General features: G+C 36.0%; 1 long non-coding RNA gene across 1 annotated transcript in view; it reads left to right on the top strand.

The window, feature by feature from the left end:
* The first annotated feature begins 4,199 nt into the window (after positions 1-4,199).
* Positions 4,200-15,205, top strand: part of LOC114047160 — a 133,635-nt gene continuing 122,629 nt past the window's right edge. Inside the window, exon 1 of the long non-coding RNA XR_003569583.1 lies at positions 4,200-4,523. This is a non-coding gene — a long non-coding RNA (uncharacterized LOC114047160). The remainder of the gene's footprint in view (positions 4,524-15,205) is intronic.

The raw sequence follows: 15,205 nt of genomic DNA, 5'->3' as shown, positions 1-15,205 counted from the left end.
ATAGATAGATAGATAGATAGATAGATAGATAGATAGATAGATAGATACTGATGTAGATAAATAGATATAGATTTTAATCATGAATTGATTTCATCCCAACTATATGTTTTATTTGGAATGCCTTTGCTACGACTGGACAGTTGCTTTCTCACCTCCATTCCTGAGTTATCTGTTGATGGTTCTGCCTTTGATTGACATTTTCCATAATGAGGACTATATCCCTTAAGGATGCAGTTGTTGCTTCCAGCCTGTGATTTGGTTGTTGCCCTTCACTGATTATACATATAACTTGTACTCACAATACAAAACACCTCTTCATCCCATCCCTCCCCCACCACTGCCAATAAAAGCAAGTGGCAACAGCTGAAGGGAAAGAATCAACACTTCACAATTAATATGCCATATCATTAACAATTAAGTTAAATGCAATTCAATTTGCTGGTCCCGGGAAAGCGGTACTCTTCCTGAAAGTTTCCACAAACACTTAATAGCCACAGGTTAATTTCCCAAGCAGGAGATAGTATTTAAGCTCCATTCTTTAATATGCTCCAACCATTGGGAAGCTGATATCCCTACACGTTGTGATTAATTGACTTTTTTCTTACTCCCAGCTTGGAGATCTCTGACATTAGAGCTGCCATCTATAGAAGACAGCAGCTACTGCATGGGCAGTTCTGTCAGAGCTGCGGGAATCATTGTTTTCTTTTACACAGATCCACCTATAGTCATTCATAGCATATATTACTATGAGGTTTTGAGATAATATTTCTTAACATCTAGCTCAGATTTCGCCTTTTCCAGGATACTTTCTTGGTCAACCCAGACTAAAATTATCCCTGCTTCCTCTGAAACTATGGTATAGACCATTCACTTGACATGTACTTAATTCTCCCTTCCACGTGCATTTGTTTGATACATGTATTCCCTTTTGGGCCAGTGAATGTACATCCGAGTATGCTTTGTAGATGTAGCTCCACTAGCATCTCCCACAGGACCTTGCAGGTGGTCGGTGTTCAATAAATGTTTTTGCTATGGCTGTGGTGGCACCAAAGTGAGTTATTGATTATGTCTCATCCCTCCTTAACTCTAATACAGAACCCTACCAGGAAGTAAGTACATTGAAGTATAATGAAAAAATCCCATGGTTAGAAGACAAGAGATCTAGCTTCTAATCCTACCTCTTTCATTCATGACAATGAACATTTACTCAAATAGTATTTCAAAGTTTGCAAAGTGTTATATAGAGAAAATGCTGGATGGTGCAGGAAGACTTGAGTTAAAAATCCTACCTCATAAACTTACTACCTCTGTGATCCCTGGACAAGCTATTTGACTTTTTGCCTCACCTTTCTCATCTGTAAAATAGGGAAGTTGGACTTAATGGCCTTTAAAACCCCCTCCAGTTCTAAATCTATGATCCCACAGAATTTCATTTCATCCTGTGAGACAAGTGCTGTTGCTGTTCTTATTTCATGAATAAAGAAACTGAGGCTTAAAGAACCTAAGTGATTTTCCCCAGAATTATACAGTTACTTAATGTTTATAGTAGGGTTTGAACTCAAGTGTTGCTGACTACAATTTTAGTGATCTATCTACTACACCAAGTGGCCCCCCATAGTTAAATGTAGGACCTTGTTTAAATCAGTTCGTCTCTCTGAATTGCACTTTCCTCATCTTTTATATTATGTTATTGGACTAGATGATCTCTATGGTAACTTCCAGATCTTAATTCCATGTTCTTTTTTAACCTCTTCTCATACAGCAGACCCTCCAACCACAAGAGACGTATAGATGCCATTACCTGTATCTTCTCCAACTCTGCAATATTTCCCCAGAGATGAGAGTAAGACAGACTACACATTGATTCACTTCCTCCCAAACTACCTTTACTCTTGACCAACCTAGAATAAGCTGACTTTTTTTTTCTTCTTGCTGAACAGATGCCAAATATATTCAGAAGGAACAGAAGGAACAGTGCCCAGAAAAAAAAAAACTGTATTTTTAAAAATATTTTTTAGCTTTTCCCAGCTGTGTCTGCAAGCAGATAACAAAAGGTCTTTGGGTCAGCCCCTCCCAGGGGTATTTTCTGTACAAGCTTGTGCACTTTCCAATTAAGCCTCAGTGAACTTAACCCTGACATGGAATACAGACTATGCCTACATGAAGCAGAAACACCTGGATGAAAAATGGAAAATTCAGTCCACAGTTTGTTTTGACTACCCAGAGCTAAACAATTTCTTTGACTAAACTTTTTTTTTCCCTTAAGTTCAAGTCCAAATGCTTCAATTTGGTGTACACTAATGATAGTTCAGATTTCCATAGAGTTTTGTGGTTTACAGAATATTTTCTTCACATCTGCCCTATGAAGCAGATAATAAAAGTATGATTAGTCTCATTTTATAGGGGAAGAAGCTGAGGCTTAGAAAATTTAAGGTCTTTGATTGAAAGAAAATCTTTCTATTTGTGATAGCGCATACCTGTGATCCCTGCTACCCAGGTGGCTGAGGTTGGTGGATAGTTCAAGCTCAGGACTGCTGAGTTGTGGTAGCTCAGATCATTTGGGTGTCTGCACCAACTCTCACACCAATATGGTGAGCCCCTGGGAGTCCAGGCAACCACCAGGCTGCTGAAGTATGGATGAACCAAGAAACAAATTAGTTCTAAGTTCCTGTGATCAATAGTGAGATTTGGCCATGGCTAACCACCACACTTCCCGCTTGTGTGAGATGGGGAGATCTAGTTTCCAAAATAAAAAATAAAAAGAAACTTTGCATAGTAGAAAAAACTTTGACTTTGGAGCTGGACCAAATGGCTTTGAATCCCAGCTTTGTTACTTATTATCTATATGACCTTTGGCAAGGTATTTCAAATTGCTGAGCTTCCATGTCCTCATTTTAAAAATAAGGACATAGGGAAAAGAAAGTATGGTGGAAAAAGCATTGGATTTGAAGTTCAAGAACCTGATTTCAAATATTGACTCTGTGATTTATTACCTACATGACCTTGGACAAGTTATTTAACCTCTCTCAGTCTCAGTTTCTCATCTACAAAATGTGGGACCTGGACTTAATGATTTTTAAGCTAAATGCTAATGAAATAGTGCTTCATAATCTAACGTCATTAGGTAAAATGTAAGAGGCTGTGGTATTTGATATTGGAAGGAAACTTAGAGGTTAGCTAATCCAACCCATTCTTTTTAAAGATGAAGAAACTATGACCTAGGGGCACAAAGTGACTTGTCCAAAGTCATGCAGATGGTCCTTGGTAGTGCTGGGATTCAAACCCAGGTCTTTTTTTGGGGAAAAAAAGCCTTCCTTTGTACCAAACTACTTCACCAGTAAAACAACCCACCTATTAAGTTTGAATTCCTTGATTTATAATATGATCAATGAGGGCTTTTCAAACCCAAATGAAGAGGGGGGGTACCCAAATGGGGACATGAAAGAAAAAGTACAGATAGCCAAGAATATAGCCTAGGGAGGATTGAAGAGAAGGCAGGGCTGGGCTTTCTCCTTAAAATGGAAGTTCTTGGAGGAGTTGGACCATCAGAGGAAGAGGCTTGCAAGGCAAGAGAACTCCCATTGTGAGAAATCCAGAAATAGAGTCAACTTTCAGAATAAAGAGGATTTGTAGTATAGTAGAGGACTCAGAGCTCACTAGTGGAAAATTTGAAATTAGAGTCTACATTTATTGACTGCCTGGAAGATGGAGGTGGGGGAGGGCAGGTTTATGAAAGGAAAGGAATCTTCAGGGTCCATGTGAAAGAATCTATAATTAGACAAGAGCCAGCTGAGGATAAGACCTTGTAGGAGGATAAGCCAATAAGCCAAAATAATAAATCTCAAGATGTTTAGCTATCATTAAAAATATTTGTCTTCTGAGGTCCTCAGCACTTGTGGAGGAAGGGGATATTGCATAAGAATGGAACACAGGATCAGAACATGAGTGAGGCATTGGTAAGTAAAGGAAAGTGGGTTGGGACATTTATTGGGCAGATGGGAGGATACTAAAGACAAATTTCACTGGCTTCATCTTTTAGATGATCCACGTTCCTCTCAAATCAGACAAGGCTTTTGGGACTTTCCAAAGACTTCTGTCCCTTTAGGAATCCAAGTAGTCTGATTTTTAGCTTAAATTGAAGTTTAACCTAATACTGTTTTCTGTTTTTTTTTTTTTTAAGAGACTAACCATCCTATTGAGTTAAATGTCCTCGTTTAAAAAGATTACATATATTCCAGTTAAATAATAGCTGTGGGAGAGGGCAATTAGCAGGCTCGGTCAGGAGAGAAAAGATGTTTTCAGATGAGATTTGAAATGAGATAGAGAGTCAATGAGGCAGAAAGATACAAGACATTTTTCCTCTGAAATTTCCTTAAATTTGTTACTAATGATACCTTAAGATCTGGGATTTTTTACTTGAAAAAGCCATGTCATGATCAAGAGGAGAGATCAAGGAGACTAACTATCTACATGACCTTGGAAAAGTCACTTCCTCTACTTTTTCTCATATTCGAAGTGATAAGGTAAGAAATAACATTCTATGTTCAGAGGCCTCTTTCACCTTTGAAATTTAGAGTACCTTCCTACCCTATCATTCTAGCAGCTGTTCCTTTCTAGTTCTAGCACTCTAAATTCTATTATCTATGTTCTAAAGCACCCCCCTTCCTGTAGAACCATTTTACGTTCTATGTTCTAACATTCTAAGATCTCATCTATTAAAAAGCAAAGTTTGATGGTTCTATGACTGAAATAAAATGTAAACTCCTTGATGGTAGGGATTATTTTGGATATTTATTTGTATCCACAATGCTTAGCATAGAACCTAGCACACAGTAAAAGCTTAATGAATGTTTGGTGATTGATTAGTTAAAATAGACCCATAATTGATTCTATTCCCAACCACATTTGGATTCTCTTTTGGATTCAGGTTGGTTGATTTCTCTGATTTATTATCATCTATATCTCCTCCCTAAGACTGCCTTCTTCCATCTTCAAGGGAACAATCTAGATTCAGGGTTCTCTTATTTGGTGAACTTGAATGTACTCACTCCACTCATTTTCCTGATTTTACAGACTTTAATCAGATCCCCTTTGGAGAGAAATAAATCACCTTTCATCATGACAGTATATACAATGCAGCTTTGCTGATCTCAAGGTAGCTGTTCAAACATACCACTGTATTATCACCACCAAGTCCACTTCTTGGTAATGCAGAGATGTTGTATATACCTAATTGCACCAAGCAATGGTTCTTAAGGAATTTATGTGGCCCTATGGAGTGTTATTAATAGGTACTTCTTTATAGGGGTGTAATTTTGGAAGCAATTTCCCATGAAATTGTTGGGAGAGTGCCCATATACGTTTGATCCCATTTGGAATAATTTTCATTTAGCCCAATGACTGCCCTAATAACGTTTTTCAATAGAGATGCTGGTCTGGAAAGACGGGGAGCATTTATCTAATGTGTTTGTCCCCTGACAAACTTATTGCTGAGTGAGACTGCTGGAACAATGAACAATGTTCTATAAGAAGCTGAGACATGAGTCATTTTCTGATCTACCTTCTCTGATAGGTTTATTGAGATATGTACACATGAAATAAAGGCTTCTACTTTCTGCTAAAGGGATAGTCTAGGGGCACAGCGCTGTACAACCTGGCCATAGAAGAACTACAAGGCATTAAATAGCACTATATTACTCAATTCTATTTAACTGTGATTCTTCAGAATGAGCTACTTTGCCAGGGAATTAACAGAATCTGCTTGGGACTTCCTGTATTACACAACGAGAGAGTAAGGGATTCAGATAGGAACCTTTCCCTCCCAATTTATGCTGGAAATGCAGCGTGTTGTCATTGGTAAGACCAGTGGCCTACTCTTCAGAATATATGAATTCTAGTCCCAGCTAGACCACAAATTTGCTAAACGATCTTGGGCAAATCATTTTCATCTCTAGGCATCACTTTCTTTGGTTATAGAATGAAAGGGTTTGGTTAGAAAGACTTTTAAGGTTCCAACTCTAAGAAGTTAGATGTACTAATTCCTAACTTCTTTGGTATCCTTATATTATGAAGTTTTCTATTGATAATAATAGTTCCCAGGAAATGCAAGACCCTCAATTCCAAAACAAAAATAAAGCATGTTCAGGATAGTTTTGGAGTTAAATGATGTTTTTTTTTTAAAGAAATGTAATCCTTTGAAAAGCTGTCATCTACTCAAACAAGAATATTTTAAAATTACCTATACCCTAGTTCAGTGATTAAAACATTTAGACATTCTATAAATATACATTGAATTAATGAACAAATAGATGAATCTTAATACCATACTCCATGACCATTCTGGATGAGTGAAATCATATGGTCTCATCTAAATTAACCAATTATCATTTTTCACAGAAGATAAGGAGAACCTTAATCATGAACTGGTTATTTATTTATTTATTTGTTCATTTTCTTTCCAGTCTAATCCTTATCCTTTTGTGTCTGTATATGTGGACTAGAATTGAACACGAATGGAATTTCCCATACAAGATATCACCATTAATGAGGTATAAGTTCAAGGGTGATATCATCTTTCCCCAAATCTCTAACTTTTTAAATCCTCTTTAAATTCTTCTAATTAGGAAAAAGAGAGAGACTGAAGTAATTACTCATACTCTGTTAATCTTTTCTTTGTCACTTCTGAGATTCTGGGAATTTGGGGAAACTTTGCTTCCATTATGATTTTCCTCCTTTAATATATATAATATGTAATCATTATGAAATATAATTACAAACTCTTGTCCTTTTAATAAGTATTTCATTTTTTCTTATCCTTTTCCCAAATTCAAGGATGAATCAACACTGCCTTACCTACTTGTCTTGCTGTATAGTGCACTTGTTCATAACTCAAATATTTTCTATTTTTATTTTCAGTAGTTAATGCTTAGAATATAGGAAAAATAAATTATCAAAATGAAAAAAAGCCTTTCCCAAGGCTTTCAGTTACCTCTTTAGGTGGTACCATGAGAAGGAGTTTCCAAAAACCAGGGTAAAGTGCTAAAACAACATCAGGGAAATAAGAGACCAAGAATATGATAATCCTTGAAACTGATTTTTTTTTCTCTGCTACACATAGAATATAAAAGAGAGGAAAATGATTAAAAAAGCTGTGGAAGCTAACAAAGTTTGGGGAGATGTTTATGCCTCATGCCCAAACTTCTCCATATATACATGTGTGATTAGGTATGTGCAACTTGGATTAGTTGGATCAGTATTAGTTCAATTTTAAATTGACTTTAAAGTTTAAAACTGCACTAAGACTTTGGGGGAATCTTATCTATGTTAAAAGGATCAGTCATTCCTTTACAGGATGCCTACTTATTGAGAAACCTGTGAAGATAGAGATGAATTAGGAGTTCCCAGTAGTCTCAGAGGAGAGAGAGAGACACAGAGACACAGAGACAGAGAAAACAGAGAGAGACAGAGAGCAGAGAGATACACAGACAGAGACAAAGAGGAGAGAAAAAAACACAGATGGAGAGGCACACAGAGAGAAAAAGAAAGACAGAGCAACAGAGACAGAAAGACAGAAACAGAGAGAGACATAGAGACAGAAAAAATAATGATCTATTCAGTTCCTATTACACGCAAACATACTGGAGATATAAGGTTTAGATAAGATATGATCTTCCTACCCTCATGAACCTAAGTTCATGAAATCTAATTTATAGATAAAGCACAAGCAGTGATAGCTATAAAGTAAAATATCACAATGAGTTTAGTAGAGAAATATAAATCAAAGTCTCCGGGGCCTGATTCTCTTATTCACTAGTCATAAGTAAGTTACCAATCAGTGGAGTAAAGCTTTGTGATATCGATCATGTAGAAGGAAAGTACCCACCCCCAATTCCCCACCCCTACTTCTCCAGGTAGACTGTAGAATGATAAATACCCCCAAATTGTTTGGGGGAGATATATTCCAGAGAAGTAGATATCTTCCCTAATCAAATGGAACCTAAATTTTCTCCAACCTCCACAATTCTGAATAGCTCCACTTTCATTTGATTCCCCCACCCATTTCAGTTCAATATTCATTTGGTAGGCAATTAATGTGAGATGGAAGTAAATGCAGAGACCAGTGGTGAATACCACAGCTAAGGGCTTGGCCTAGGTAGGGAGACATGGCTATGTATATATTAAGGGATTTGATAAGAATTTGGAAATGTTTCTCAAATTGAAGCAAGTTATTGAGCCAAAGGGCTTCCTCTGTATGTCTCTATGGACATATATGCATGTGTTTTTAGTCTTTTGAGTCTTAAAACTCCAGGTTGAAGAATAGAAGACATATAAAACACAAACCAGTGACTATCCAATGTATATATTTGACTCAAAAAATCTCTGTGGTATGTCATGAAAAATGAGTGAGCCGTGAGCAAACTGAGGGAGAGAGGACTGTGGGTGTTGTCAAGATATATTCCAACTCCCTTGGCAGTAACCCAAAACAACTGTGGAAATTTAAAAAAAAAAAAAAAAACCTTGTGTCCCAGACGCCCAGGTATCAAGTCAAACTCTGTAAGCAGGAATGATGTAAAACCAAGGAGAGAGACTAAATGTTTTCAAATCCCTCCACCTGCCTCCACCAGAATGAGGTGGGAGGGTGAATGGGAGCAAAAAGAAATAACATTGTTGTCAAGCCATTGAGGTTCTGGACCTGTCATCAAGAGAACTCTGTTCAGATCAATCTCAGGCACTTACTTGGTGAGCTAAACATTTAACTTTTGGGAACATATTTCTCTATTTGTGTCACTGGAGTATCTCACAGGGTGGTTCTCTTTTTTTATTTTATTTTTTATTAATTTATTTCGATTTATCAACAATCACTTCCACATGCTTTTGAGTTTGAAATTTTTCTGCCCCTTCCTCCCCACTACCCTCCCCAAGACATGGCACACAATCTGATATAGACTATACATATGCATTCCTATTAAACATATTTTCACATTAGTGATGTTATAAGAATTAGAACCAATAGGAGGAACCACCAGAAAGAGGAAACAGAACTCAACAGAAAAGAAAAAAATAGCAAATAGTATGCTTCGATCTGCATTCAAACTCCATAATTCCCTCTTTGAATGTGAACAACATTTTCCATCATGAGGCCTTTGGAGGCCTAAGACCATAAGGTCTTAGATCCTTGCATTACTCAGAAGGGTTATCAATTGGGGAATGACTTGTATTCTTATAAATTTGAATTAATTCTCTCTATATTTTAGAAATGAGGCCTTTATCAGAGACACTGGTTGTAAAAATTCTTTCCCAATTTTCTACTGTCCTTCTAATCTTAGTTGCATTGGCTTTGGTTGTGCAAAAACTTTTCAATTTAATGTAATCAAAGTTATCCATTTTACTTCTCGTAATGTTCTCTATCTCCTGTTTGGTCATGAATTCTTAAGTTCTCCAGAGATCTGATACGTAAACTATTTCTTACTCTCCCAGTTTGCTTATAGTATCAGCCTTTATATCTAAATCACGAACCCATGTTGAGTCTATTTTGGTAAACGGTGTGAGATTTTGATCGATGCCTAGTTTCTGCCATACTCTTTTTCAGTTTTCCCAGCAGTTTTTTTTTTCAAAGAGTGGGTTCTTATCTCAGAAGTTGGGGTCTTTGGGTTTATCAAATAATAGATTATTATAGTCATTAACTACTGTATCTTGTATATTTAAGCTATTCCACTGATCTCCCACTCTATTTCTTAGCCAGTACCAAGGAGTTTTGATGATTGCTGCTTTATAATACAATTTAAGATCCGGAATGGCTAGGTCACCTTCCCCTGAATTTCTTTTCATTAGTTCCCTTGAAATTCTGGACCTTTTGTTCTTCCAAATGAATCTTGTTATTATTTTTTCTAACTCTATAAAATAATTTTTGGTAATTTGATTGATATGGCACTGAATAAGTAAATTAGCTTAGGTAGAATTGTCATTTTTATTATATTAGCTCGGTCTACCCATGAGCAACTGATGTTTTTCCAATTATTTAGATCTGATTTTATTTGCATGAAAAGTGTTTTGTGATTGTGTTCATAGAGTTCCTGGGTTTGTTTTGGGAGGTAGACTCCTAAATATTTTATAATATCTACAGTAAGCTTAAATAGAATTTCTCTTTCTATCTCTTGCTGTTGGACTTTCTTGATAATATATAGAAATGCCAATGATTTCTGTGGGTTTATTTTATAGCCTGCAACTTTGCTGAAGATGTTTATTATTTCAAGTAGTTTTTTACTTGATTCTCTGGGATTCTCTAAATATAACATCATTTCATCTGCAAAGAGTGATAGCTTTGTTTCTTCTTAGCTTATTCTAATGCCTTCAATGTCTTTTTCTTCTCTTATTGCTAAAGCTAACGTTTCCAGAACGATGTTGAATAACAGTGGTGATAATGGACATCCTTGTTTCACCCCTGATTTTATTGGAAATGCTTCTAGCTTGTCCCCATTACGTATCATGCTTGCTGAAGGTTTTAGATAGATGCTATTTATTATTTTAAGGAAGACTCCATTGATATCTACACTCTCAAGTGTTTTTAATAGGAATGGGTGTTGTATTTTGTCAAAAGCTTTTTCTGCATCTATTGAGATGATCATGTGATTTCTGTTAGTTTTGGTGTTGATATGATCAATTATGCTGATAGTTTTCCTAATATTGAACCAGCCCTGCATTCCTGGCATAAATCCTACCTGGTCATAGTGTATTTTCTTGTGATAAGTAGCTGTAATCTATTTGCTAATATTTTGTTTAAAATTTTTGCATCTATATTCATTAGAGAAATTGATCTATAATTTTCTTTCTCTGTTTTGACTCTTCCTGGTTTAGGTATCAGCACCATATTTGTATCATAAAAAGAATTTGGTAAGATTCCTTCTTTACCTATTTTACCAAATAGTTTACATAGTATTGGAATTAATTGTTCTTGAAATGTTTGGTAGAATTCACACGTAAATCCATCTGGCCCTGGAGATTTTTTCCTAGGGAGTTCATCAATGACTTATTTAACTTCTTTTTCTGAGATGGGGTTATTTAAGTATTTTACTTCCTCTTCTCTTAATCTAGACAATTTATATTTTTATAAATATACATCCATTTCACTAAGATTGTCAAATTTGTTGGCATATAGCTGGGCAAAATAATTCCTAATTGTTGTTTTAATTTTCTCTTCCTTGGTGGTAGTTTCACCCTTTTCATTCTTGATACTAGTAATTTGGTTTTCTTCTTTCTTTTTTAAATGAGATTAACCAAATGTTTATCTATTTTATTGTTTTTTTTTCATAAAACCAGCTCTTAGGTTTATTTATTAGTTCAATAGTTTTCTTAATTTCAATTTTATTAATTTTTCCTTTGGTTTTCAATATTTCTAATTTGGTGTTTAATTGAGGATTTTTAATTCATTCTTTTTCTAGCTTTTTTAGTTGTATGCCCAATTCATTGATCTCCTCTTTTTCTATTTCATTTATGTAAGCATTTAGAGATGTAAAACTTCCAGTAAGAACTGCTTTTGTTGCATCCCATAAGTTTTGGTATGTTGTCTCTTTATTGTCATTCTCTTGAATGAAATTATTGATTGTTCCTATAATTTGTTTGACCCAATCATTTTTTAGGATTAGATTATTTAGTTTCCAATGATTTTTTAGTCTATCTTTCCATGGCCCTTTATTACATATAAATTTTATTGCATTATGATCTGAAAAGGATGCATTTAATATTTCTGCCTTTCTGCATTGGATTGTGAGGTTTTTATGACCTAGTACATGGTCAATTTTTGTGTATGTGCCATGTACTGCCGATAAAAATGTATATTCCTTTCTATTCCCATTCAGTTTTCTCCAGAGGTCTATCATACCTAACTTTTCTAATGTTCTATTCGCCTCCTTAACTTCTTTCTTGTTTATTTTGTGGTTAGATTTATCGAGTTCAGAGAGGGGGAGGTTGAGGTCCCCCACTAGTATAGTTTTGCTGTCTATTTCTTCCTGTAACTTCCTGAACTTTTCCTCTAAGAATCTGGATGCTATACCATTTGGTGCATATATGTTTAATAATGATATTACTTCATTGTCTATGGTGCCTTTTAGCAGGATGTAGTTTCCTTCCTTATCTCTTTTGATAAAATCTATTTTTCTTTTGCTTTGTCTGAGATCAGGATTGCTATCCCCGCTTTTTTTACTTCAGCTGAAGAAAGTATATTTTGTTCCAGCCTTTTGCCTTTACCCTGTGTGTCACTCTTTTTTAAATGTGTTTCCTGTAAACAATATATTGTAGGATTATGGTTTTTAATCCAATCTGCTATACGCTTCTGTTTTATGGGAGAGTTCATCCCATTCACATTTATAGTTATGATTATGATCTGTGTCTTTTTCTTCATCCTCCCCCCTCCCGTTTATGCTTTTCTTTCTCCTTTCTCCTTTCCTCCCGTCACTAGTGTTTTGTTTTTGACCAGCGCCTCCTTAGGTCCCACCTCCCTTCTATTATCCCTTTCCCTTTTCTTCCCCTTTACCCTTACTGCTTCTTCCCTCCCTTCTATCCCCCTTCCCTTTTCTTTCCCCTTTTCCCTCCTACTGCCTATAGGGCAAGTTAGATTTCTATACCTAACTGATTATATTATTCCAAATCTGATGAGAGTAAGGTTCAAACAATACTCATTCCCCTCCCTTCTTTACCTCTGCTCTAATACGTTTTTGTGTCCTTTCTTGTAATGTAATTTACCCTTGTCTGCCTCCTCCTTTCTCAGTACATTTTCTTAGCTCAGATTAATTCACTTACTTGGATCCATTTAACCCATTTGATTAATTTTTTTTATCATTATATCAAAGTCAACTTATATCCACCCACTTTATGTATACTCCTTTAACATGGTGTAATAACAATACAGTTCTCAAGAGTTGCAAGTGTCATCTTCCCTTGTAGGGATGTAAACAATTTTCCCTTATTAACAACATAATGTATCTTTCTGTCTGATTTACCTTTTTTTGTCTCTCTTGAATCTTGTACTTGAAGATCAAATTTTTTGTTGAACTCTGGTCTTTTTATCAGGAAAGTTTGGAAGTCCCCTATTTCGTTGAATATCCATCTCCTTCCCTGAAAAATCATGCTCATTTTCATGGGGTAGTTAATCCTTGGCTGCATTCCAAGCTCCTTTGCCTTATGGAATATCATTTTCCATGCCCTATGGTCTTTTAATGTGGAGGCTGCAAGGTCCTGTGTAATCCTGACTGGTTCCATGATATTTAAATTGTTTCTTTCTGGCTGCTTGTGGTAATTTCTCTTTAATTTGGTAATTTTGGAATTTAGCTATTATATTCCTTGGCGTTTTCAATTTGGCATCTCTTTCAGGTGGGGAGTGATAGATTCTTTCGATAGTTATTTTACCTTCAGGTTCCAGGACTTCAGGGCAGTTTTCCTTTATGATTTCCTGAAGGATATTGTCCAAGCTCTTTTTTTTTCATCATGACTTTCAGGTAGGCCTATAATTTTTAAATTGTCTCTCCTGGATTGATTTTCCCGATCAGCTGTTTTACCCATGAGGTATTTTATGTTTTCATCTATTTTTTCATTTTTTTGTTTCTGTTTGACTGATTCTTGCTCTCTCATAGAGTCATTAGTTTCCATTTGTTCAATTCTAATTTTTAACATATTGTCTTTTTTCTGTTAGATTTTGTACTTTCTTTTCCAATTGGTCAATTGTATTTTTAAGTGATTTATTTTCTTCATTGTACTTTTTTTCCAATTGGCCAATTGTGTGTTTTAGGCACTTGTTTTCTTCAGTGTACCTTTTTTCCAATTGGCCAATTGAACTTTTAAAGGACTCCTCTACCTCTCTCATTTGACTTTTAAAATCCTTCTTGAGTTCTTGTAAGAAGGCTTTTTGGGCTTCAGACCAGTTCATATTCCCTTTTGATGTTGCAGATGTGGGTTTGATGACAGTGTTGTTCTCTTCAGAATGTCTGTCTTGATCTTCACTCTTCTCATAATAAGAATCTATCATTCATTTCTTTTTACTCATGGTGTTTCTTTATTCCCTGGTCTTTACAAAGATTAAGCTCTCCTGCTGGGGAGGAGAGGGCACTGACCCAAGCTTCTTGTGTTGGGAGCCTAGGTCTTAGTCACTGGCTTTGGGAGCTGGGGCCTCTTATGTTGGCAGTTGGAGGCTGTAGGGTTCCAGCAGCTTATCTGGTATTGGGCTGCAATCAGCAAGGCTGGGACTTTCAGGTAAATCTAGGTTGCCTGCTTTTCCTTTCCTTCAGCTTTGTTTAGCTTCTTTTAGATGAGTGCTGCCAGGTGTTTATTTGCCTGGGGCCCCTTGCAGTGCTGCCTCCCTTATTTCTGTTGAGGCACAGAAAGACTTGTTTGCTGTAGAATGCCGAGGCACCTGGTGGTTTTCTGAGCTGGTTTCCACCGGTTCCTCCACCCTCACTGAGGGACCTCACTCAGAGGTCCAGGTGTTCATGTTTGCCTGCTCCACCACCTGGGTTTCAGGATCTCCTCTGGTCTTTTCATCAGGAATGCTTGAAAGTCCTCTATTTCATTGAATATCTGTTTTCTCCTCTGAAGAACTACACTGTTTTGTTGGGTAGGTGATTTTTGGTTGTAATTCTAGCTCCTTTGCCCTCTAGAATATCATATCCCAAGCCCTCCACTGCTTTAACTTGGAAACTATTAAATCTTGTGTGATCTTAGTTGTGGCTCTACAGTATTTTATTTCTTTCTTTCTGACTACATTATTATCTCCTTGACCTGGGGGCTCTGGAATTGGGCTATAATATTTCCGGGAGTTTTCACTTTGGGATCTCTTTCAGGAGGTGATTAATGAATTCTTTTCATTTCTATTTTATCCTCTGGATCTAAGACACTGGGGAAGTTTACCTTTATAATTTCTTGAAATACGATGTCTATGTTATTTTTTATTATGGCTTTTAGGAAGTCCAATAATTCTCAAATTCTCTTTCATCTATTTTTCAGTTCAATTGTTTTTCCAAAGAGATATTTCACATTTCCTTCTATTTTTTTTATTCTTATTGTTTCTTGATGTCTCATGGAGTCATTAGTTTTCACCTGCCCAATTTTAAATTTTAAGGAATTATTTTCTTCAATGAGCTTTTGTAACTATTTTTAAATTTGGCTAATTCTGCTTTTAAAGATGTTCTTTTCTTCATTTAATTTGTGTGACTCTTTT

The sequence above is a fragment of the Vombatus ursinus genome, unplaced genomic scaffold (genome assembly GCF_900497805.2).
Source record: "Vombatus ursinus unplaced genomic scaffold, bare-nosed wombat genome assembly UNPS02014786.1, whole genome shotgun sequence".
NCBI classification, from domain to species: domain Eukaryota; kingdom Metazoa; phylum Chordata; class Mammalia; order Diprotodontia; family Vombatidae; genus Vombatus; species Vombatus ursinus.
The sequence above is the reverse complement of the archived record's forward strand: the minus strand, read 5'-3'. Positions and strand labels throughout refer to the sequence as shown.